The 23,836-nt window shown below is 49.5% G+C and overlaps 1 protein-coding gene across 4 annotated transcripts in view; it reads left to right on the top strand.

Annotated features, from left to right (window-relative positions):
• Nucleotides 1-14,543: 14,543 nt before the first annotated feature.
• The window catches only part of EPN2 (epsin 2), a 39,175-nt gene continuing 29,882 nt past the window's right edge, over nucleotides 14,544-23,836 (top strand). For 2 of the 4 annotated variants that reach the window (XM_083872813.1, XM_083872811.1), the window contains exon 1: nucleotides 14,544-14,932. The gene's annotated coding sequence lies outside the window, so the exon portion shown is untranslated. The remainder of the gene's footprint in view (nucleotides 14,933-23,836) is intronic. The other 2 variants (XM_083872814.1, XM_083872812.1) reach the window with 2 other exon arrangements.

The raw sequence follows: 23,836 nt of genomic DNA, 5'->3' as shown, positions 1-23,836 counted from the left end.
ACTCCAGGAGAACAATAGGGCAGGGAGGGTGTCTGGGCACTGGAAGGGGTTGGTGTGGGAGAAACCTGCAGCCCAGGAGTGGATTATTAGGGTGACAATCAGTTGTGCTAGGGGGGACACTGAGAGCAGTTTTGGGGTTTGGTTTCCTGGGGTAGCAGGGAGGCTTTGGGGCCCCTTTGGGGTGTCTGGGATGGAGCCACACGTGGTCCCACAGTGCCTGGGAGGGGGCACAGGACAGTGGGGTCACAGCGGGGTCACAGAGGGTCCCCAGGCTCAGGACCGGAGCAGGATGGGATCCTGCCAGCAGATGGCAGCAGCGCCCCAAGGGACACTGGGGACATTGGGGACACTGGGGACAGCGCCACCTGCCCCTCCACTCAGGCTCTAATGAGGCAGGCAGCCCCTTTGACACCTCTGTCACCTCCTACATCACAACCCCTTCCCGACGCCCTTCCCTCGCTCCGGTCCCTCCCGCTGTCCTGGCCGTGCTCCCCGGGCAGGGTCCAGGTCCCTTCTCCTCGCTGGTGGCCGCTCATGGCTCGCTGTCCCTGAGCACACGGGGTCACTTTGGGGGTGACAGCAGCACTTGCACCCCAGGAGAGGCCGGGCTGGTGCCAGAGCAGTCCCTTTTCTGGGTCGAGAGCCAAAGGCTGCAGGGTTCAGCTGCTCCCCGGGTGCCCCATCCCGAGTGGCCGTGCCCGGCAGGGTGGGATCCTGGGGGATCTGTTCTCTCACCCCTGTGCCCTGCCCTGTGTCCCCCGTGTTCAGAGGGACACAGGAGGTGCCACATGGTGGCTGTTGTGAGCTTTGGTGTTAAGTATTGAGTTCAGCTCAGCCTGCAAGGAGATCCCAAGGGATCCCATGGAGCAGCCGAGAGCAGTGGGAGCCCACCCTGCCCTGGGCTTGGCCACCAGCTCACGCTGCCTCTCCCTGCAAGCAGGGGACTTCCATGACCCTGGGGACAGGCAGAGGAAGGTGCCAGGGGCTCTGGCATTGCCCTTTCCCGGCTGCAGGGCCATTCTAGGCGTTGGGAGCCGCCTGGAGCTCCTGCTGACTCCCGGCTTGCCCAATCTGCCCAGCCCTGTTTCATCAACATCCTGTGTTTACCTGGCTGCAAGATCCCCGCGCGGGAGGGAGGAAGAGGAGGGAGGGGAGCCTTTTCCCCTTCCTCTGCGGCCTGGGGAGCTTTGTTATGGACACCACTCCGGGCTCCCTGGCCCCTCTCTGGCCTCAGTGACCCCCTTGCTCTGCCTATGGGAGAGGAGGGGGAGTTTTAAGCCTGGCTTTGCTTCCCGAGGGGCTTTGAGCAGGGTCTGGATGGTGCAGGGCTGGGCAAGGTGAAAGGTGAGCTGGCTCATTGCAACTCCAGGGCTTTGCTCCCAGAGCAGGGAGAGAGGGATGGATGCTCTCCCCCCTCAACACAGCATCATGCTGGGGGTTGGGAATGCAGCACAATTTGACTTCAGGATGGTGAAGGTGGATAAATCCTGGAGGATAAAGGCTGTAGCTGCCTGAGTGCCCCGGGATGGAATCAGCCCTTCATCTGGATGTCTCTCGAGGAAGCAGGAGCCCCACTGAGGCCCCATGCAGAGAGGAAGTGACATCCTGGGCTAGAGAATGCCACATCAGGGCCCCTAGACAGGATCTCAGTGTCAGCACTTTCCCCCCGGAGCAGAGGCCACGTCGGTGACTCCTGAGCATCAGAGCTTGTGTGTAACCCAACCTCTCAGCCCACACTGAGGAGCTTGTGTCACCATTTACACCCTGGTGTAGCTCAGGACAGAGGATCAGACCCCTCTGAACCTCACATTATCCCACAGGACATGCAGGAAAACATTTACAGGAGGAGCAGACCCAGAGACAATTGGCCACACTGAGTCCAGCATGGCCATGAAAGGCTCCTTGAGGTGCTGGTGGTCTCTAGATGTGGAGCTGCATCTCCTCAGGGTCAGCATTGGTGCTTGGGGCTGGTATTGGGGATTTTGGGCTGGTAAATCAGAGCTTGCCTGTGATGTAGGTGAGTGTAGGTGTTAGTGGGACTGTGCTCTCATGGGAGAAGCCTGAGGGCAGGTGGCTGGGGGTGGGAGCTCACTTTCTGCTTTTGGCCCCAAAAATGGATTTGGAAAAGGACTGGAAGTCAGGAAGCCTCAGGTGTGGAATTCAACCCCAAACCTACAAGAAAGGATCACTGATGGGATCATCCCGAACAGTGTCTTCAGGAGGGGCACAGCCTTAGATGGTGTTTGGGATTTGCCTCCTAGGAAAGGGCCAAACACAGTTTTGGTGGGGAGGGAGAGCCCAGACAGAGCAGCCTCAGGGGAACACACAGTGGGGGCTTCCTGGGAGCTCCCAGGACTCAGGTTTGGGCTGCTGGATGAGGTCACTGTCAGTCCCTGGCTCTGGGCACGGCTGGGATGGGGGCTCAGGCCTGGATCGTTTACAGAGGTGTGAACCATTAACGAGTTAATCATCAGGGCCAGCACAGTTGGAGGTTATTTGCCTCCCTGGGCTCTATAAAAGGACGTGGAGGGCACGGGTTGGATTTGGGCTGATGAGAAGGGAGTGTTTCCTCTTGTGGCTGTGTCTTGGAGCTATTCCTGAGATCCTGCTGTTCCCTGGGATGCACCAAGAGCACAAGGTGAGCTGTCCCTCTGTATGGTGGCCGTGTCTTCCCATGTGTGACTGGGAGAGGGTGGAGCTGTCCAGACCCACCTGGAGCAGCTACTTGGTGTCCAGCTGGCAGCAGATCTCACCGTGGCTGTGGTGTCCTGTCCCGAGGCCTTGCTGTGGTCACTGACACAGCTGGGGGTAACTCTGGGACCTGCTGGGTTCCCTCATGCAGCTCAGCCTCTGCTCTAAGCTGCAGGGGGAATGTTTTCTGCTGCATCCTGCTGTGGAAATGTCTGATGGCGACTCCCAGTATGAGCAACTGCGTCTGGCCTCCAATCTTCATCCTTGGGGCTGGGCTGCCTGCCTGGCCTATGGAGAAGGTGAGGTCCCCATGCTAGAATTTCCTAGCTAGGCTGGTGCTGCAGCATGGATGGGAGTGGGGAATGCTCTGCCAGCTCTTGTGGGGCCTCAGAAGCCATTCCCAGACAGCTGAAGCTGGAAAACCCCCCTGTGCTGCACTCTGTCAGCGCTGAGGGTCACAGCAGCGCTCCCACTGGCACGGGAAACAAATGAAAAGGGTGCCTTTAACTGGAAGTTCCCAAGAAAGCGGGCAGGAGGCGTGGGATTTGGGTGTGGAGGCTGTTTGCTGTCGGTGTTTGCCGTGGGGGGAGGCTCCTCGCCCTCGGCTTGGGCTGCCGGAGTCACCACCCATCGCCAGGGGAGTTCCGCGGCTCCCACGGGGCTCGTTCGAGGGGAGAACCGGGAATTTGGTCACATCCAGGCACAGCCCCGGGGTGGGGGGGGGGGGGGGCTGAACGGATTCCAAGAAATCTCCCCCTCAAACAAGAGCATCTGTTATTTTTCTAGGAATTAAAAAGGAAAAAAACCCAGCGCAGAAAGCCTGTGCCGCGTGCGTAGGTGAGGGGACCGTGCTGTCACCGCCGTGACTCACCCGGGGCGTGGGGACTGCCATTCCCGGGAACAACAACAAAAAAAATGTAAAAAAAAAAATTAAAAAAAAAAATTAGCGAGAAATTGTGAATGATCGGTGACTGTGCTCTGCACCGGGATAGTCAAATTTCGGTTCCTCCTTAGGGCTGGCTGGTTAACAAAGAAGTTATTAATAACCAATTAAGCCACAGCTCACGTCATGCCTTCCTCTGGAAGTGTGGCAAGAGCGGCCCTGGTTCCTCCTTGGGCTCCGTACCCACCCTGCCGCCTTTGGGGGGGATATTTGGGGAGATGTCCCCTCCCCGCAGGGATGCTGGCGATAGGGAGGGGACAGGTGACACTTCCCACGGCTGTAGGGGACCGCCAGTACAGAGGTGACCTGAGCGTGGTGGGAAAGGAACCGAGTGTGGCAGGGATTTGGGCATTGCCAGAGTAGAGGGTGACAGCCTTGGGGACACGGAGGGAGGAGGAGGAGGCTGCTGAGGCCGGGGATGTGCGCGGTGCCACATCCCGGGCAGCGGAGGGGCCGCTGGAGCGGAGCTCCGGATGCTCGGCGAAACCGCAGAGAATCCGGGCACTGTGCTCCTCCTGAAACCGCCTATTCAGGGCACAGACGGGCAGGACAAGAGGGAGGAAGCGGAGGGAAGATGGAGCACTGAAGGGCTCTGTGTGTGGCCGGACGGATGCAGGTGCAGCTGTGGATTCCCCGGATGCTCCACGCTGTCCTTTCTTGTGGGGAATGCACTCGGGAGTCTCCCCAGAGCTGCCGTCACTCTGATTTATTCCTGTTGCCACACTGTCCAGTGCTGCCTTCCCCCCCCCCCGCTATACGTCTGTGTGGATTCTCTGAATCCTGAATCACCAGGGTTCTCTGGGTGTGAGAACCTCAGCCAGGGTTGGGCTGTCCCTCCTTGCTCTGACCTCTCTCCCCTCCTCAGCTGAGTGTCTGCAGGAAATGTTTAGTAATTAAGTAGAGCTGTGAGGACTCTGCCCAGGCTGTCATCAGCTGGGGCTGAAATGAGCCTCAAAGAACGGGAGGATCCACACACGTGGCCTTCCTTGCCTGTCCCAACCCACCGAGCTGCTGCACCCGCTGCCCTTTGTTAAACCAAGCTGAATAAAGCTGCTGCTTTAGTGGCAGAGCCCCTCTCAGGGCACTTTTCCTCAGTGGTGATTTTCACCTGTGCGAGGCAAGAGGAAAAACTGAGTACAGATTTTTTTAGGAAGTCCAATTAAACTGATGGATTCCTCCCAAGGGCTGTGTTGGGTTGTGATTTCTGACACATCAGCTGTGGCAATCCAGGGTAATTTCACTGAAGCCTCTCCAGATATCTGTGGGTAAATGAGAGCGGGATCTGGCCTGTGTTAAAGGAACACTGCCCAGGGGTTTTCTCTAAGATGTGTGTTCTTGCTTTCTGCTCTCTTAGCAAATGCAGCACTCCTAGGAGGCAATTCTGCATCTTAAATAGGAATCCAAGGCACTGCTTTCTCTGGAAATGGCATTTGCTTCAATGGAAGAGTTTGAGATCCCCAGGAAAATAGGACCTGAGCCCCCTCCCTGTGAAGCTGATGGCAAAGGAATAGCATTGCTCTGACATGGCTCATAATGTAAGGCACTAACATTAGCACAGGTAATAAAAACCCTCCCCATGTAGGTGTGTTTGGCACAAGATGCAGTAGCAAGCCAAGCATTTGGCAAAATCATGTAAAATATCTGTTTCTACACGGTGTTCCTTTCAGCATCTGAAATGCAGATTTGTTATCTCCCTTCCTCCCCTCTCTTCCTTTCTCAGGCTGAAAGAGGAACTGGGTTTGGGGTTTGGTTTTGCTGGTTTTGGGGCTTTGCTGGGCAGCTGATGGTCACTACAGGCTGAGCTGCTGGTGAGGTGGCAGCAGGACACAGTGGTATGTTATGTCCATTTGTCACATTAATGTTACATGGTGATGTCCTGCTGTGCTGGAGAAATGGCTCTGCTGGGATTTCAGTGCCATTTCATGTCAGAGAGGGTTAGGTTGGATATTAGGAAAAGGCTCTTTCCCAGAGGGTGCTGGGCACTGCCCAGGGAATGGTCGCAGTCCCGAGGCTGCCAGAGCTCCAGGAGCATTTGGAAAATGCTCCCAGGGACAGGGTGAGATTGTTGGGGTGTCTATGCAGGACTAGGAGTTGGATCAATGATCCTTGTGTGTCCCAGCTCAGCATACTCCATGATTCAGGCTCTGGCATTGCCTGGGAGCAGGGGGCTGGAGGCACCACAGGGCACAGGATGCCTTGGAAGGGCTCAGAGCAGCAATAGGGGCAAGAGATTGATTGTGGGCAAGCTCCAGCTCAAAGTGGAGGGGACAGAGTGGAGGGTGAGGTGGCTGGAGGAGCTCAGAGAACCTCTGGAGCAACAGGAACAGCCTGGACTTGGTGCAAAGGAATCACTTGTGGAAGACCCTCAAAAACAGCTTGGGAAGGGGCTACAGTCCCTCTCCAGTGTGGGCACCAGTGTCTTCTCCCTCTGGAAACCAGATTAGCACAAATTCCATATCCCAACCTGATACCTGCTTGCTGCTCCCTCAGCTGGGATAAGGAATTCAGCCTCCAGTGGTTTGCAGCTGTGCTGTTCTTGGCTCCCTGGGGCAGAGACAATTCAGCAAATCATTTTAGCATGTGTTTAAATCTCCCTGAGCACCCCTGGGTGTGGAAGGCTTAGGGAACGTGTGTCTGCAAGGCTCAGGGGAGGCTTTAGGCTTGAGGGTGGAAAATGTGCCAGTCCATGGAGAGTCTGGGGAAAGGAGCTTCACAGGGATGGAGCTTTTGGGAGAAACCCAGGAGAGCTGAGGAAAACAGCCCGTGGGTGCTGCTCTCGGCCTCTGCTCTCACAGATGATAAACATGAAGGTCTGGAGCCAATGTGTGGGAAGATAAGAACATCCATCCTGCTAAAAAAACAGGTGTCCAGTCCAAAATCTGAGCACTGGCAGTGTTTGTAGCAAGCGTTTGAGAATAATAGGAGGTTATAATTGGAGAGGGACTTTTTACTGGGGTGTGTAGTGATAGGATAAGAGGGAATGGCCTTAAGCTGAAGAAGGACAGGGTTAAATTAGGTATTAGGAATTCTTCCCTGTAAGGGTGGTGAGGCACTGGCACAGGTTGCCCAGAGAAGCTGTGGCTGCCCCATCCCCAGGCTGGATGGGACTCAGAACAAGTGGGATAGTGGAAGGTGTCCCTGCCCATGGCAGGGGGTTGGAGCTGGATGATCTCTAAGGTCCCTTCCTACCCAAACCAGTCTATGATTCTCTGATAAGAGGAACGAGTGACCAGACAGAATTCCATGCTATGTTCTCCTTAGATTCAGTAATTCTGAGCACCTCCCGAACTGGAGCCATGTCTGCAAGATGCATCTTGAAAGAGACACCCGTTGAGTGACAGCATCCCCAGCTCCCTACCTTCCCCCAGGCTCTGATCTCAGAGCAAAACAAGAGGTCCTGCCCTGCCTGGAGGGAAAACACTGGAGTCTCACGTTTCTCTCTCAAGTGCAAGCTGGAAAAGCTGATGCAGACACACTCTGGAACGCACCTGTAATGAAGAGCAAAGCACAGGGTGCTTGTGTGGAAGCGCCTGTCAGTTTTCATTTGAGGGTCAGTTGGTGGCGTCTTGGAGGAAATGGCCTGCACAGCTCAGCCCTTCCTCCCCAAGTGCTGGAGATCCTGCTGAGTGCAAAAAACTTCTCAGCTGAAGCTGCCACAAACCCTCCTTCCAGCCCACTGGTGACACATGTGGGATTTTCATGACATCAGGCATTTTGGACTTCTTTAGTTTTCACTCTCCTGGACTGGATTATTCAGCTGATGTTTCACCAAAGGCCACTTTCAGTGCTGCTAAAAATCTGTTGTGGTTTGCACCCCACGCCCCTCCCAAAATGCTCTGAGTGACGTGGGAGCGTCTTGAGGCATGGAGGAAACTTGCTGTCTGTAGCAACTTGCTCTGCAGTTATTTTTGGTTGAGGTTATTGTGGTTTGTGCCCCAGAAAAGATGGGGCTGTGCGCAGCAGTTCCCAGTTCCCAGCAGTGCTGGTGTTTGCCTCTCACCTTCTCCTATCAGAAATATTTGATTTCTAAAAATCAGAAGGCAACAGACCCCTCTGACTTCCTCTCTTGTTCACAGGGTCAGGGAGCAATTCTGTATTTCTCCATCTCAGTCCATAAGAATGTGGAAGCTTGTAGGAGTATTAATTATAGCCAATTATAACCTGCTTGACTGGCTGAGGTGCTCAGATGGCTCCTGAGACTTGCTGTTGTTGAAGAGAAGCATTTTCCTTCCACCAAGTTGTTGAGGAGCTCAGAGCAGGGCTGATCCATGGAGCAGCTTGGCTGGATGGTGTTAGGATTGAACACGTTCTGGAGGAATTCTTGCCTGCAGTGCTGTGCAGTTTGTTTGCTTTGTGGAGTCCTGATGGCTTGTCATGAATCTCTTCCAGCCTAGCTGGTGAATTTTTTTTAATCTGCTTGTTTATCACACAGGGACCATGTATTTACAGCTCTGCAGTGTTGTTTAAGGCTTTTTACAGAGTTCCCGGGAAGCCCTGTTGAGGATGAGATGGGGCAGCAGGGACAAGTTTGGAGTCACAACCATGCATGCAGATATGAAAGTTTCAACTGGCTCTGTGAGCCTGGGAATGGAGGAAGTTACTTGCAGAAGTGGGATTGCAGAAATTGGGCCGACTAATTAAGTGACTGGCTGGATGCTGTGCAAACACAAACCAAACAGACAGCTCTCAGTTTTCATCTGTCAAGGGGGAAAGCTACCAGCTTGTCAGTGATGGGCATCCAGCTGTAATCCAGGGATGTGGCAGCACTGTTCCAGCCTCTCAGTTTAAGAGACACAAAATACCCACAGCTTCCAGTGGGGGTCATATCTTTGGTGTCTGAGTGCAAGGCTCTGAAATTTGAGCTGAAACTGGCTGTGGCTGTGCAGCTCAGCTCCCAGGGTTGGAGCTGAGGAGGCTTTCCAGGCATTGGATGCTGTGGGAGCAGAGCACACATGAAAGAAGCTCCAGTTGTCCCAATGATGCCCCAAATCCCTGTGAGCACCATGTTGTGGTGTGATAATGCTGATTTCAGTGTTGGAACTCCTGATTCTTCCCAGGTAAGGCGTGGATGAATTGCTGCATCTGATTCCTGTGGGGAAGGTGGCGCTTTTTGGGGCTTTGTGCTTAAAAAGGAAACTCCTTGTGCTGGACCATGTCTTCTGTCAGCAGTGGTCACAGGCTGGGTGCTTGGTTGTAGGTGCACAATCACTTCCTCCCCTTTCTACAAGTGCACAAAGTCTTTTGCCACCCTTTCCAGCCAGGACCAGCCAAAATCCCTGTCCCAGCAGGAGAGAGGTGACCCAAATCCCACAGGATTCTGCAGAGCCAGGAGCATAACTCCTGACAAATTCCTCAGAGCAAAGCCCACAGGGCGTTTTCCCTCAAGGTCAGAAACAGCTGGGAGGAGTGAAGATAATCCCTGGCCACAGCCACGTGAGATCCTTGTGCAACTGCACAGGTCATCCTGCAGTTTGGAAGTCATTATGGAGCCTCTATCACTCTGAGGATGGGCCTGGGGCAAAAGGGAGGGTCTGATTCTGGGGTGACATTTTTTGGGTGGCTGCAGGAATGAGGAGGAGGAGGAGGAATTTTGATGGGTGACAGCTGTCCATCAGCTCCATCCTGGCAGGAAGTTCTCTTGTTGTGACTAGGAGGAAGTCAAGAGGGATAGAACAAACTGTACCAAGCAAAAGGCAATGCCCGTGCTCCAGCAGGAGCTTATAGGCTCTGCCTTGCTGACTTGCTTTGGGGAGCCAGATGGTAACAATAAATGAGCCTGACTTTGCTGGGCCTGAGTCTGCCACTCCAAACTGTGCAGATGGTCTTAATGGGTGAGTGCTCCCAGCCTGGAAACAAGCAGCAGACCTGGTTCTGGAGGTCAACTGTGTTCCTTGTGTCCTATAAACCCAGAAAAATACTTCCTCAGCAGTCAGTGTGGCCTTGCATGGCCCTGTCCTCTCTTTCTGCTGATGTGGGTGCTGGTCTGAGCCTCTGGTGAGCTGGTTCAGGGAGTTAAACTGGCTGAGAAGCAACACCCCCCCCCAAAAAAAAAGGTGATTAATCTTCACCACAGGTGGTATAAACTGGTGCTGGTGGCAGGGAGGGAATGGGAAGGGGTGGTGGAGGAAGGGCAGGAACCACAACAGCCTGACTTAGGTCAATTAAAACTTGTGGAATTTCACCCCCAGGCTTCAGTGGGATTTAATGTAAGCAGCACAGTAGCCTTGGCTTCTTGCTGTGGCATGGGAGAAACTGCACCTCTGGAGCAGTAAGGAGAAAGGAATGAGGGAAGGTGCCCACACATGAGAACAGCTCCAGCTTCTAAAGAAACACAACACTTGGTAATTACTAGAACTAAGCACATTCAAACGTCACTGCCTCTTGCACTGTCAGAGCACATTCGTTTTGAGAAAATCAGAATGTGCTGGGCTTGCATTCTCCCTTCTCTTTTCATGAATCTGCCAGCGTGTTCAGAAAAGGTCTGGTTTGAATACCCATATTAGAGGTGTATTAATTTTGAACTTGTCAAAAGGAATATTTGCATTGGAAACAGTTCTACAAGTTTGTCTGCATCCTGAAGGGAGCGAACCCCCTCCTGCTGGCTCTGTTCTGATTAGCTTGGGTTGTTTCCAGCTGAACTCAGCCACAGCCTCACTGGGCACTACTCTCCCTCATTCCCATCCTTCTGCTTTCCCCCCTTATTTAAAGATGTTTGAAGAAGCCGGGCTAAATATGATGGGAGCTAAACTCCTATTTTGGTTCTCCTTGCTTTGTAGATAAACCCTGGAAGTGTGGTAGGGCTGCAGACCCCGTGGATCCCTGTGTCTAATTGAAGCAGACAAGACTGTAACTCAGACTTTGCATATTTCAATGAAATATTCATGAATTCAGGAGAGAATAACCCGGGGTGAACATCGAGTTGTATAATCTGAATATATTCTCTATAACTGTCAGCAACACACAGACAGCTCAGAAAATTCCGGGAAGGGTCTGTGCTTGTTGAGAAACATCTCGCTGCTTTGGCTCTAAGGACAATGATGATTGTGTTTGCCCAGACTATTTAATTAGCAGATTTCCCAAATTGCGCTCCTAGGGACTGAAGTCCCCATTTACCCCATGGGGAAGCATGTGTCTTCCCGGGAAGGCTGGGAAGCTCCAGCTGCCACTGGAGTGGAGGGTGCCCAACCTCCTGAGACAGGAGGCAGTTTCTCACTTGGCTACTTAATCCAGACTGAAGCACTGAGCATTAAGCACACACCTTCATTAGATGATGCTCGTCTCTATTTCTGCATTGATTCCTCTGAAGACCTGCAGGTTAGGAGTGGGAAGGAAAATCAGTAATGGAGCAAAATGACTGTGATTTAGAGATCGGATTGCAGGCAGCCAGGGCCATGCATCAGGATAATGAGATTCAGTCTTGTTTGCTTACAAGCACTGGAGACAGAAGCAGAAAATGTGATCCAACAAGCCAGCTCTCAGGAAATGAGGAACAATAGAGTGAGGAAATCAAATTTCAAAAGGCAGGGATATATTTATCGAGTTTTCCTCGGGATTTTTGCAGAGCTTTGGGGCGTTCTCTGTGCACTGTTTTTTCGGGCAGCCGACATATGGCTGGAGGATTAGATCACTGCAAAGCACCGTTGTTTGTGACCTATTTGTTAATGCAGGGCTGGGGTCAGCGACAAGAGACAAATGCACTTGTCATTGTTCAGGGCTTTTCAAGTGCTGCTTCTGTTGTCCCTCGCACCGTGGCCAGACATTTGGAACAAACTCATTAGCTAATTAGTGGTGTGCTCAGTCCCACGTGGGTGATACCCCCATTATGGCTGTGGAACAGGCCCTCCTGGGGCTCCCTGGAAGCTGCTCTTCCCTAGGTTAGTTGGGAGGGCAGCTGGGGGAGGATGTGCCTTCCTCATCTTCTCTGGGAGAGCCTCCTGCATTCCAGACATCCCACTCCTTATCCTCCTACTCCTTGCCTTGCAACAGTCCCTCTACTCCCCCTCATTGGATCCACTGCCACCAGCTCATCTCTGGTGACCAGTGATAGGACCTGGGGGCACGATGTGAAGCTGTGCCAGGAAAGTTTACATTATCAGGAAAAGGTTTTTCACTCAGAGGGTGGTGGGGCATTGAACAGGCTCCCCAAGGAATGGTCATGGCCCCAAGGCTGCCAGAGCTCCAGGAGCGTTTGGACAATGCTCCCAGGCACAGGGTGGGATTCATAGAATCACAGAGCAGTTTGGGTTGGAAGGCATCTCAAAAACCTTCCACCCCTGCCATGGGCAGGGACACCTTCCACTATCTCAGGTCTCTCCAAGCCCTGTCCAACCTGGTCTTGAAAACTTCCAGGAATTTGGCAGCCACAGCTTCTCTGGGCAACCTGGTCTAGTGAAAGGTGCCCCTGATCCTTGGTGTTGTCCTGCGCAGGACCACAAGTTGCATTTGATGTTCCTTGTGAGTCCCTTCCAGATCCTGAGGATATCCTGGGAGTCTGTGAGATGCCTTGTCCATGTGGACTGCTCTGCTGGTTATCAGGGTGGTGCCACAGCTCCCAGTGCCCAACTCAGATTGCAAATCATGGCCTTGGACTCTGGTCCTGCCAACACAGCTGAAATGTTGTGGGCTGGGAAGGAGCAGAGATGGCTCGGGTCAATATCCAGGTACAGCCTGATCCAAGGAGGGATGGGGCAGCGCTGCAGTGGGAAGTGTTCTACATCAGCTCCTGGGTTTAAAATCACAGGACTGACTCAGTGACCTCCTGTTGCTAATATGAAACAAGAGATGTAAATCTACTGCTACAAGTCTGCTCAGGGGCAACCAGGAAGGAACGCCCTCATGCAGCTTGGGAAAAGCTCTGCTGGTGCAGCTCTACCACTCATGTACCTGCCTAAGGTAGCAGGAATACTGCATTTTAAGGCATTAACAAGGATATATTAATCAAAAAATAAGTGATTTTACTTGGCTGGTTTGTTTTACTCACACTAAGGGGCTCGATCTGGTTGATAGAGAACAGTTTTTTTGGTGGAAGTGTGCCAGCTGCAGGAGATTTTTGCTGGGTTTGCTGATTTGCACACTTAATGATGTAGACAGACACCTGGGATGGAGCTGGAAATGGAGAGGAAGCTGCCTCCTGCTCTGGAGAGCTGTCTGCCCAGATCTGGAAGGACAGGAAGGAGAGAAGGCAGCAGGAAGAATCCTGTTCTTCCCATTTTATTTTAACCAAGAGCTTTCTTCTCCTCCTTTAGAGCTGTCAGCACCTGATCATTAGGATTAATGAATGTGCACAGAAACATTGGGTTTCCATCACTGCTGTTTTCTTGCAAAGAAGAAAAGGGGGAAGTATTCTTTCAGCTCCTGCTGATACCATCAGATGTGTGCTGATCTCTTATTTTTTCACCCAGAATTTAATCCTGCCTAGCTCAAGGTTAACAGCTAAGGCAGAATCACAGCTCGCTGCAGAAGATTTGGAGCTTCCCAGCTCCCAGATGGTGTTCAAGGCATTGGAATGTGCAGCATTTCTAAACAAGTTGCTTTTAATGCAGCTCACTCTGTGTCTCACTGCAGTCCCCGTTCTTCTGTATTTAAACCCCAAATCTGTGGCAGATTTGATAGTGGCTCCATGGGAGGAAGGGATGGGCTGTAAGGGTTGGATGGTCCATCCCTGGAAGCTTCCAAGGCCAGGTTGGACAGGTCTTGGAGCAACCTGGAATAGTGGGAGGTGTCCCTGCCCCAGCAGAGTTTGGAACAAGATGATTTTTAAGGTCCTTTCCCAAATGTTCTGGGATTTGATGAAGTTTGCAGCACTCAGCCTGACCTTCCTTTCACTTAAAAAGCAGTGAGTCATAAACTGGATTTTGCTCCACATTTCTGTTTTCCTATGCTTTTTGCAAGGCACGATTCCTCAGGAATTTGGGTTTTAAATAACCAGGAGGACTGCCCTGTGCCAGCAGTGATCCAAGCAGAGCTCTGCTGTCCAGCTTCTCCCGACTTGTCCCGTTTCCTTGAATTGTCTCATGGTTTTAAGATGGGAACAAATATATTCAGGGAGGACTACAATGGGACCAGTAACCTCCTCCAGCCCGCGATGCCGGACACTGGTTTAGTCATTATCCTGAGGGGAAGGACGTGTGCTCCAACCCACCCAGACCGTCCGGCTCCTCCTGCCACGTTCGTGTCCCTGCTGAGCTCCTCTTCATCACCCAGTGTGGTCACCCTGCTCCACAAATGTGTCCATCAAGTGTCCCCTCAGCCATAAATGTGGTTATTTTATACTGGTATCTTTAGCGGGAGGGGGAAAGTGGAGTATCTGTGCTGGGGAGGTTCAGGTTGGACATTGGGAGGAATTTTCTCCTAGAAAGAGCGATTAAATATTGGAATGGGCTGCCCAAGGATGTGGTGGAGTTGCTGTCCCTGGAAGTGTTTAAGGAAAGGCTGGATGTGCCATAGTCTAGTTAATAAGGAGGTGTTTAGCCACAAGTTGGACTTCATGATCTTGGGTCTTTTTCAAACTAATTCATTCTATGATTCTGCTTTGGGGGGGCTGCCAGGCCCTACTGGACCTCGATTTTTGCAGGGGCTGTTCTGCCCTGAAATCAGTTTTCTCCTGGGTGTGAGTGTGGAGGGGGGAGTGCGTTCCCCAAGCCTCCTCCTTTCAACACAGGCATACCTAGACCTATGTTAAAGCATACCCTGACCCAGAAATGTAGTTATTTAGTACTGATAGTCATTATTTCATATTTTTTGTCCCTGGATTTTGGGGCATCTGTACCCCTGAAACCAGTTTCTCCTGGGCTCTGGGAGCACTGAGTGAGATCCTGGAGCGTTCTCCTTTCATCAGAACCAGCCCCGGACCCTCTCTTAAAGCATTCCCTGACCCATAAATATGGTTATTTCGTAACGACAGATTCTTTTTTTTTTTTTGTATTATTTCACTCAGTTTTTTGGGGAGGGAACCCCCTGGGCGCTGTGAGCACTGAGGGGGGTCCCCAGGCGCTCTGCCCCGGGGGCCGATCCCGCCTCGCTCCTCAGCGGTGCCGGGTCCGGCTGCGAGGAGCCGCGCCAGGGAGGGGAGGGGAGGAAGGGAAAAGAAGGAGGGAAGGAGGGGACGGGCAGCGCCGCGTCCCCCCCGCCCTCAACGCGGCCGCGCCTCGGGGCCGCGCGCGGCCGCCGGTTCCGCCTCCTCCGCCGCCTCCCCGCGGCCGCCGCCGCCATGTTGGATGGTGCGTGTGGGTGTCAAGCGCAGCCCGCGGCCGCCGGGCACCGGGACACCGGGACACCGCGCCCGCCCCGCGCCCGCAGGTCAGCGCGGCTCCCGCGGGCTGCGGGACGGGGTTTGGGGGTGGGGGGGAGAACGAGCCGTCAGCCCCCGCCTTTCCCCCTCGGCGGGGCGCGGGGTGGGCGCGGGAAGGGCCCCCCGGGGGTCCCCGCGGGGAGGGCGCGGGGCCGCGGTGGCCTTTTGTTGTCGCCGGTGGGTGGCCGGGCGGGTGGCGGCGTGGATGGGTTTGGCCCCCGCGGCCCCAAGTTCGGGCCTGGCTCCCGATGGGCCTCCCAGGGCTGCGGGGGATGGCAGGGCCTGCGGGCTCGGGGGGTTCCCGGCGGCGGCGCTGAGGCGGGAGGGGCTCCGGTCCGCCCCGTCCGACCCCCGCCCTGGCGTTGTTCGCCTCCATCGTGGCGGGGCGGGGGGTTATTTTGTTGTATTTCAGTGATATCGTTGTTTAGGTGATGTGTATTAATGCTTTTAATAATTTTTAAGGGTGTTTTGTATAGGGGGCTTGGGCTAGATGATCTCTAGAGGTTTCTTTCAACCCTAATAATTCTGTGATTTTCTGTGGTTCTGTGATAGTCTCTTTCTCTTTCTATATATTTACACTGATACATATATATACATATATATTTAAATTTTTTTACCTGCAGTACCTGTGATGCTACAGATTAGGGTTGGGTAGTCAGCGAGCTGTATTACATTATTGCTGTAAAACGTATTGAAACAGTAATTATCACAGGCTGCCCACAATGGAAGTCCCCTGTTTTAGAGCCGTAAGGCTTTAATGTAAATGTTAAAATATTAATGTTAAAGACTTAAAGCTTTAAGGCTTTAAAACTGGTAGCGTTTGGTCTCAGTTTTATGGGTGTGTGATGCTTCCCCCTCCCCCTTCCCAAGTACGGGATCGACACTGATCTGAAAAGCCAAGTGAGATTTTAAATTTACAGCAGTTGGACATATTTCTTGTTCTCATCTATTAAGAAAATAACCTGAATTATCTACATGCTCATCCATTTTCAACAGGAGGCCAAAAAGACTTGTTAGGATTGTGAAGCTGTTGCAGATGTTATGGGCTATAGAGTCCGACTTGAGGAGTTCAAAATGCAAATCAGGCCACGGGATTAAGTTTTATTATTCTCTCCACTGAAATATGTGTTTTATGGTAATACAGAACTCTTGCATAATTCCGGTGTGTCGCTGCACAAGGTCATAGGAAATGGTATTGTTGGGGTGTGAAATGTGGGATGAATAATTTTTTTAAAATTAGAAATAAGAATGTATTGTAATGGCATCTTTAGCAAAATGGAGCCTGTTTAGGAGTTACTTCTAAATATGTTTGTCTTGGCTGATTCTCACATGTGTTATTCTTGAAACAAACTCAAGTATAGAATTTCATTGGGAAGAATCAAAACTTTTGATAAATTTTCCTTTACAAGCTTAAAGTAATGGTAAACTAGCTGGACAGAATTTCAGAGATAATCTTACCCATATTAAATATTTAACTATGTTATCAAAAATTATCAAGCAGAAATGATCCATGAGTGTGCATTCCTGAAGGTGAATTCTGATAAGGCCAAATTGACTGTGGGTTCCATTTGAGGAAGTTTGACTTGGGGGTGCTGATTGTAACTTCCTTGATTCCGTGAAGTAAACTGTGTCATAGCAGTTCTCTGACACAGCAGCTTGACTTTTACAGCTGCTGAGGAAGAATGAGAATTGTTGTCAGCCTTTAAGAAATGCAGCGTAGAACTCACAAGATCTTGGAATCCCGGAATGGGTTGGAAGAGACCTCAGAGCTCATCCAGTCCCACCCCTACAGGGACACCTTCCACTATCTTGGGTTTTTCCAAGCCCTGTCCAGCCTGGCCTTGGACACTCCCAGGGATCCAGGGGCAGCCACAGCTTCTCTGGGAACCTGTGCCAGGGTCTCCCCACCCTCACAGGGAGGAATTCTTTCCCAATATCCCATCCAATGCTGCTCTCTCGCAGTGGGAAGCCATCCCCCCTTGACCTTTCACTCCAAGTCTTTGTGAATAAATAGCCTCTCTCCATCTTTCTCCACCTCTCCGTGGGGTTGTCTCCTGAGAAAAAGTAGTTGACAGTCACTTTTAATGAAGAGTTCACAAACATCTGATGTCCAGTATAGTGCAGGCAGCAGAAATGAATTCAGCTTGCACTGACCACATCATTATTTACATAACTGGTTAATCATGCTAGTTTTGTTCCAGCTGTCAGCCATTTGATTGCTTTAAAACTTGGAGCTTTTAAGAAGCCTCAAATCTTGGATCGCTGCTGGGAAATGCCAAAGGCCTAATTTGTTACTTCATAAAAATGCTGATAGTCTCTCCTGATACAGAAATCGGGGGTTTGTTTCTGTGTGTGTGTTTTTTTTTTTTTTTTTTTTTTTTTTTTTTTTTTTTTTTTTTTTTTTTTCTCTTTTTCCTTTAGAGAGAGAGAGAAATCATTAAATGATAATCAGTTTAGGGGAAATACATTAAAGAGTAGTTATGATGTTCCTGATCTTGCTTTTCTTAGGTTTCGTACGTAGGATGGGGAAATGACTCTGGCTTCTGCTTGGTGTAGAAGAATATAAGTTACTCTAATATCTTTCTTTAATGACTGGTACTCAGGAAGCAACTTCCCAGTGTTCCAGGGCCATATTTGCAGAGCACTAAAGTGTCCCTTGGGATGTTGCTAATAGAAAATGAAATGTGCCTGCTTTGTAGGAACGCCTGTAATGTTCTTTTCCCACTTTGCCTGGCTCTGATCTGTGCAGGGAAAATATCAAAACATACCAGCATCCTGCTGGCTTAAGTGCTTCAAAGAACAGCAGGTTTTTGTGTGTTTCAGTAGCCTGGCTGCTCATTAAGAAGGCAGGAGACTCCATGGAGGAGAACAACATGGATTGCTGTCCTCTGGAATAAAACCTGCTGGGGCTGATTGTAGGTCTGCTCCAGGTTTGGTACAGACTGGGTTGTGCTGAATAACAGACCCTAAAAAGTCCGAGTTAATCAGTTTAGCTGGTTGTTACAGGACTGCTTTCCTGTTCTGCATGGAGAAAGAATTCAGAATGGTTGAATGTGAGAGTGAATTCAGAGACTCTGGGCTTCAAGATGGATCTACAACTCGGTGCCTGTTGGGCTGAGCCTCTCGGCGAGTGGTGCAGCAGGTAGAAAGCTACAGGAAAACTTGGTATTCTTTATTTATCATTTTACAAATAACAGCTTTGGCTATGGTTTCCAAATTTGGGGGTTGCTTGATTTTATGATGCTGCTCCAGACCATTGATAAAGGCAAAGTGGCTGGGTCAGAAGGTTCTATTGTGTTTTCTCTAGGTAACCAATGGTTGTAGGCAGAGTTTAAGGAGCGTAACTTAAGTTACCAACGTTGAGTTCTGTGTAAATATCTAATAGTGGAGTTTGTATGAATGATGATACTAATTAGAAAATCAGTATAGAAGTACTTTGTTGGTTGCACTGGCACTGGAGATGTCTGCAGAATTCAGCTTGTAATTCACTATTGTGCCTTTTTATATGGAAATATAACTTTGACTTATTATGCTAGCAAGATTCTTTTCTTCTGTACAGATAATTTTCAGCTCATTTTTCTGGTATTGTTACAAAAATTGAACTTGAATTGATCTCAGAGCCAATAGCCTGTGTTGCATTAATTGTTAATAGCGTGTCTCTCTGGTTCCTGTCACCCAGGGCTGTTAACATAAATGCCTCTAACCGGTGCCTTGAGCTTGTGTTCAAGGTCAGGCCGAGGCTGTTCACGCCTCCTGTGCCTTGGCTTGCAAAATCCAGCTCTGTGCAGGTGGGGAAGCAGGAGCTCAGGCTTGGACAGGTCCCCACTGGCAGTGGGAGTGCAGCTGCCTCTGCTCTGGGACTGGGTGAAACCAGTCCCAGCCCAGGCCTGGATGCAGCTCCGCCTTGGAGGCTCCCCTGGCCTGTGTTTTATGGTGGAGGTGGCTGGGGAAGTCTGGAGGAGTCTCAGCCATGCTCTTGTTTTGTTGTCCTGATCCATACAAATTGTTTTTGAGGTGTAGTTTTCCTTCCACCATCAGGAGTGGAGCTCCCTGAGCTGCCTCAAGTAATTAGCTGAAATTTGTGTATGAGACCTCTGCAATTTCCTTCCACCCTGTTCCTGCCTTTCCTTCCACCCTGTTCCTGCCTTTCCTTCCACCCTGTTCCTGCCTTTCCTTCCACTCTGCTCCTGCCTTTCCTTCCACTCTGCTCCTGCCTTTCCTTCCCCCCTGCTCCTGCCTTTCCTTCCCCCCTGCTCCTGCCTTTCCTTCCCCCCTGCTCCTGCCTTTCCTTCCCCCCTGCTCCTGCCTTTCCTTCCCCCCTGCTCCTGCCTTTCCTTCCCCCCTGCTCCTGCCTTTCCTTCCCCCCTGTTCCTGCCTTTCCTTCCACCCTGTTCCTGCCTTTCCTTCCACCCTGTTCCTGCCTTTCCTTCCACTCTGCTCCTGGCTTTCCTTCCCCCCTGTTCCTGTTCCTGCCTCTCCTCCCAGAGCTGTTTTGGCCATGTTGTCTGCAGTGCCTGAGCCTTTCATGTCACCATATAATAAATCCTAAATGGTCATGAGGTCCAGGAGAGTTTGGAAGGTGACCAAGGCAGGAGAAGGCCTCTGTGCTACTTCTGCAGGCTTGGGACAGACCTGGCTCTTTGAGGCTTTTTTGTTTCTCAGAATGCAGCACTCAGTGAACAAAACTTGTACAAATTAAGTAATAAATTGTTTTTTTTTTTTTTTTTAAAGTTCAAAGCTGCTTATTAGTTTCAAACCATTCCAGACACCTTAGTTAGAGATGTTTTATGTTCACCCTACCAGGCAGAAATCTGAAGACTCCCTGCCTTGTTTGCTTTTCAGTATTGGAGAAGTTGTGGCCAGTTTTGGTGGCTGTAGTTTTAGAACTGATTACTTAAAGTACATGGTGGAGTCTGGGGGTGATGGCTAAAATTCAGCAGCCAGACACTGATTAAATCTCTCCCCAGTATAAACTCATTGAGACATCCCTGCCCTTCTGGAGATGTCACTTACATAATGTGATGGCTTCTAAAATCAACCTGGAAGTTTCGTTATTTAAAAGAAGAAACCCAGGCAGAGCAAGCTCCCTACTTCTCTTTGTTGGGTTTGAGTTTTGCCACCAAGAAATGCTGCAACACACGTTGTAGGGAAAAATACCAGCACGGGTGACAGAGTGCTAATGATGTCTGGGATGTTCTTTTACATTTTTATCTTTATTCTCTCAAATCATATTAATTTCTAGACTTAACATCAATTTAGTAGTTTCTGAACCTTTGCAAGGGCAATGATCTTTTCAGAGCTTTGCTAGAACAAAGACATTTTAAGAATCTTAATAGAGAATCGTATAATCTTATTACAACTGCTCCTGTTTAAATCACTTCCTTGTACTTAAATAACAATCTGTCACCAGCTATTTCTTGATTGTAGTTTTTGTCAGTTGTAATTTATCCTCCTCCCTGGTTTGGTTGTACTTCTGTTTTTTAACCTCCCTGATTGTGCAACCTTTAGGTTGGCAAAGCTCCTTCTTTCTCACACAGTTCTTCTGAGTCCACGGTGAGTAATCGCATGAGTAAATTGCTCACTGGTGTAAGAGCCATGCAGTTCACGAGTAAAACCTTTGTGGGACAAACCCCACTGAAACAACTGATACAGAGAGTTCTGATATTCCTCAGGGAGAGACCAAACAAAGTATTTCTAAAGGTAACTTCCTCCCCTGAGATGGCAGCACAAAAGAAGCCTTCAAACACGTTTCCCTCTAGGTAGGAATTCTGTTCCCAGGAGGTTCCTCGTGTGTGCTGCTGTCAGGGTGAGCAGACCCCAAGCATCCACCTCCGTTTTGTCGTTCTGATTTTTATTTATTTATTTCCTTTTAGTGATGAGGATTTCTTCAGCCAAATCTGTTGACCCAATTGCTGCTGAAGCTGCTTTTCTACTGACTTTCAGCTCTGTTTGGACAGGGATGAGGCTTGTGACAACAGCAGTAAGGCAGAGATATTTGCTCTAACCTATGAAATCAGCCAGAATTGAAGATCATTAATTAATCCTTATCTGCAGAGCTGTTTTAACATGCCTGTTCTGTGGTGGATGGTCAGGCACAGTGTGCTCTGCCACATGGTGCACGTAAAGGAAAACACTGCAACTGTTACTTGAAAAACAGAACTTTAATATTTTTAATTATTCCCTTTATTGATCAGGGAAACACCCTCCCATTTTGTGCCATTGCTGGTTTGTGACTGGTAATGTCTGCTTAGAGGTTCCTGATCGGGCATTAACCCTCAATATTCAGGTCTAAGGAAGATCTGGTGCATCTTTAAAATGCCCCTGCCCAGGTATTTAATTGTTTGATGAAAACCTCTTTCTCTAATGACCACTGGAAAGGATAAACTCCCCTCTGTTGTGTTATCTAATGAAATATTTGCCTTCTGAGCCCATCTTGCCTTATTGCAGGGGTTTGATTGCTTCTTGCAGTGTTCTGCTGCTTGCAGTGATTTTTTTTATTTTAAGGATGGAATGCTTATTACCTATGAGAAGCATTAGTAAATTTTGCTGCTGTTGTTAGGCAGAGTTCACAAAGTTAAACTTCGTCTACCAATTTAGAAGAGTTTCTCAGAAAGTCGAGATAATGCCTCTGTTGGAATGTTTTTAGATAAACAGCATAAGTGATAGTGACTACTTTTCTTAGGAGTATGCAAATGCAGATCAGAAGTCAGTATTTAATATTGTAATTTTTGAGAATCTTTTTAATTTATGTGGATTTTTAAGGCAGAAATTTCTATCTGCTGCTCAGAGGAACAGCATGACTATCCTCACACCAGGCTATGATTACGCAGCCCATGGTTTTTCATACTTTTTCAGCAAAGCAGCTGCTTTCTGAAGATTTTATTGGTACCTGGGTGACTCCTCTGAAAGATATTTATATGTTTACTGGTTCTCTTGGGAAGCTTTAATAAGGAAGTAAAATACAGGAATGTTTATAATTGCTTTGACTCGGCTTTCAGAATTCTTGTAGAGAAGCTGAAGTATAAAAGCTTGAGTACAGCAACATCACTTTCAAACTGGTCTATTGCAGAGAAGCACCGAGGTAAATCATCAAAGGATTTTTAATCTGCAAAACTGCTTAAGTGTTGTGTTTAAAATTTACAAATCGCTGACCCCTTTGTGAGACAGACTGAAATGTCTGGCTTTTTTTTACGTTTGACTACCTAGTGCATAATCTCCTTTTGCCTGGCCTGCTGCTTTAAACACATTGAGGGCTGCAATTGCCGTGTTGGTGTCTGTCTGCCAGCCAATGGTGTCTGTGTATATTTAATTTCATCATAGTGCGACCATAGGATGCCTCCAGGAGTATTTACATTGGCTGTAAGAGCCAGGATGTGTTGTGTGGCTGGAGATTTGGAATTTTGGGGGAGTGCTCTGCGTGATGGGAACTCTGCTGAAATGTTGAGGAGCGAAGAACAGCAGGGGAGTTTTGTAGCTTGTCTTTATTATTCTGTTTTTAATTTGCTGGAGGGGGGGTCTGTTTTGCAGGAGATGATGTGGATCAAGCAAAGTGTGAGCACATCTTTCACTCTGGAGGGGTGAGGGACCTGTTGGTCTGGGGCTGACTGGGATCCCCGGTTTTTGGTGCTGTTTGCTTTCAGGTGTGAGTGCAGGAAACATGCTCCAACCTCCTGAATGCAGGAACACTTTTGTTCTCTATGCTCTGTGCAAAATTGTGTCTGGATGCCTTGGCTTCCAGCCAGGCTTTTAATCTCTTCTTTTTTGTGTCAGCTTGGATAGTGTATATAATACTATAGTGCCTTTTCCTGCCCCTGGAAATGCTGATTTTTAGTTTTATTTTAAGAAGGGTTTTCTTTTTCGTTCTCAGAAGAAAAATAAACTTTAAAAGAGGAGAAAAGTCTGTTCTGTTTTTTTTGTTGTTGTTTGTTTTGTTTTGTTTTGTTTCTTCTTGTAGTTTATGCTTTATAGAAAGGCCTGAATTGTGCTGTCAGAGCTTCCTCTCCTGTCTCACAAATTCGAAATTTAGAAACGGGGCAGGGCAGGGTGGGGAGGAGTCTCAGGGAAGTTGGAGTGAGAGAAGGGGAGTTAAAAACATGTTCAGAGAGTTAAAGCCATTAAACGTGCAAAACAGATGTGCCTGAAGATGCCACAAGGCTTATTCTTCCATCCAGCTTGACCAGTCTTTTGTCAAAACTGCTATTTTAACTGTTTCAATAAAATACGGTGACTTTGGCATTCTCTCCTTTCATGGGAAAGCAGAGAAGTAAAAAAGAATTAAACCCCGCCTGCCGCTTCCATGCTAAACAGATGCAAATCAGAGCCCCCTCCCTCCAGTTGCCTCTTCTCTCCTTCTGCGGTTCATTGTTTTGATGAAAGCTGTTCTAATGCCAACTCCCAGCCCAGAGGGCAGGTGAGAGGAATTAAAAAAAAAATCCCAGATTCCAGCTCGGTGATTAACATATCTTTTGGAGCTTGTAATGTCATCCTTGCACACAAAACAAAAGTCGCAGCAGCTTCACAGAGCAGAGGTTTGTCAGAAAGGCAAACATCAAAGTGGCAAGAAAAGAGGAGTTTATTTAAAATATAGCAGGAAGACTTAAAACATTCGTGCTCACCTATGAGAGCTATTAAAAAATTAAAAAAGCCTTTGAAGGCAAGCATTAAAGATTTAATAGTATTAATTGAATTAAGCCGTGGGAGTTGAGGCTGTGTAGACACATGTGTGAGTCTGTGTTCTGAGACATCATCTGTGTTAAGGCAGCAGAGGTGCTGAGACCTAGATTAGCTGTACTTGCTTTGTAAGGGCTGCCTTAACAAAACCCCGTTTATTCCTGGGGTTAATTAGAGATGCCGTTAGAACTGAGAGTGTAAACACAAGGAAGGGACTTAAAGAGATGGAAAACTGCAGAGCC

This window comes from Zosterops lateralis (assembly GCF_965231275.1).
Source record: "Zosterops lateralis genome assembly, chromosome: 15".
In the NCBI taxonomy this organism is placed as follows: Eukaryota; Metazoa; Chordata; class Aves; order Passeriformes; family Zosteropidae; genus Zosterops; species Zosterops lateralis.
The sequence above is the reverse complement of the archived record's forward strand: the minus strand, read 5'-3'. Positions and strand labels throughout refer to the sequence as shown.